This window comes from Solanum lycopersicum, chromosome 4, assembly GCF_036512215.1.
Source record: "Solanum lycopersicum chromosome 4, SLM_r2.1".
NCBI lineage: Eukaryota > Viridiplantae > Streptophyta > Magnoliopsida > Solanales > Solanaceae > Solanum > Solanum lycopersicum.
The window spans coordinates 43,323,024-43,325,115 of NC_090803.1; positions in this window are offsets into that span (position 1 = coordinate 43,323,024).

Consider the following 2,092-nt stretch of genomic DNA (forward strand, 5'->3'; position numbering starts at 1 on the left):
GAAACCAACTCAATCGAAGGTACTTGGGTAGTGTCATCCTTGAGATGTGCGAAGAAAGATAAACACCCTTTACTAACCATTTTCTTAGCACGAAGAAAGGAGATGATACGCACCGGATTGGAAGTGTAGTCACCCTCCCAAACTAACAGATCTGTCCCAGGCTTGGCTAACGTCACCGTTTTAGCATTACAATCCAAGATCGCAAATTGCGGAGAAAGCCAAGTCATACCCAGAATTACATCAAAATCATCCATTTCTAAGATAACCAAATCTACATAAGTGTTGCTCCCCACAAAGTTCACCAAACAAGACCTATATACCTTTTCAACTACTACAGACTCACCCACCGGAGTAGAAACACGAATAGGCATATCAAGTAATTCACAATGTAAATTTAGACCATTAGCAAATGAGGAAGATACATAAGAAAATGTGGATCCAGGATCAAACAATGCAGAATCCATGCAATCACAAACCAGAAGATTACCTGTGATGACAGCATCAGATGCCTCCGCTTTAGACCCCCCAGGGAAAGCGTAACAATGGGCCCTATTGTTTGTCTGTCCATTGCCCCTACCATGTTGTGATGTAGAGGCTCCAGTTTGCCCATTGCCTCGGCCATTTTGGTGACCACCATTACCTCGACCACCACGTCCTTAAGAATAACGGCCTCTACCATGACCACCTCTACCTCTAGCCATTGAGGGTCTATAACTCTGTTTTGGACAATTTCTCCTAATATGTCAAGTCTCCCCACATCCATAACACTCTCTAGAGTAAAGCATAGGTCTCTTAGAGAAGTGTTGACCGGTCTGAGGTGGACCCCCAACTACAGTCTGTAGTGAAGACTGAATGGGTCGAACTGAGTAACCTCCGGAACCCTGTCCTCTAGAGTAAGAACCATTAATCTCACCTCCCTTTCGAAACCTCTTTGATGTCGATGCCATGGTGAATTCATCTGGCTTCACTTCTTCCACCTCTACCACGAAATCTACCACTTCTTAGAAGGATTTGGTCGTAGCCGCTACCTGTAAGGCTGAAATCCGCAACTCTGACCTCAACCCCTTCACAAAACGACGAATCCGCTCTTGTGGACTGAAACAAAGTTAAGTGGCATATCTGGATAGTGCACGAAACTTAGCCTCATATGCATTGACCGACATCCTGCGTTGCTCTAGGCTTAAGAACTTATCCCTTTTCCTGTCCCTCAATGTCCGAGGGATATACTTCTCCATAAACAAGCTAGAGAATGAGGCCCAAGTCATAGGTGGTGCCTCTGTTGGTTGACACTCAATATGTGACCGCCACCACATTTTGGAGTTCCCTTGAAACTGATAACTCACGAACTAAACACCAAACCGTTCTACTATACCCATCTTGTGCAATAGCTCATGACAGTCAACCAGAAAGTTGTAAGCATCCTCAGATTCGGCACCCTTGAAGACTGGAGGTTTCAATTTCAAGAAATTACTCAAAAGTTCATGTTGATCATTTGTCATTATAGGCCCAGTAGTCAGACGTGGAAACGTGCCTATGTCAAATGAGGCATCCATGCGAGGAGCCATAGTGGCTGCATGTTGTACCTCTGAAACCGGAGGTGTTGGTGCAGAAAACACTGGAGGTGCCTGACCCTGATCGGACAACCCACTAAGATAAGCGAGAACCTGATTTATCATCTTTGGGGTAGGCTGGGGTGGCAATCCCTCATTCTGTACTAGTTCATTTTCCCCATCCTCCCCTTCTCTTATTACCTCCTCAGTCGGTGGAGGAGTTACTGCCCTAGTATCAGATGGACTAGGTGCTCGTCCTCTTCCCCTAGAGGACGTCCTCCCACGACCTCTACCACGGCCTCTTGCCGCTGCTCTTCCTCGAGCTACAGCCCCAGTGGCTGGCTCAGACGCACCCTATCCCGCCGGTGCTGGTGTTGGTGCTGGCATAGTCGTTGCTCTAGTTCTAACCATCTGCGAAATAGAGTGAAGATGGTCAGATACAAATTTGTATCACCTAGATACCAATTGGACCCAAGTAATAGCACGAAAAAAAGAAAGAAAGAATGGAATTTTCCTAAAGTCTTATAGCCTTTTAAAGAAAA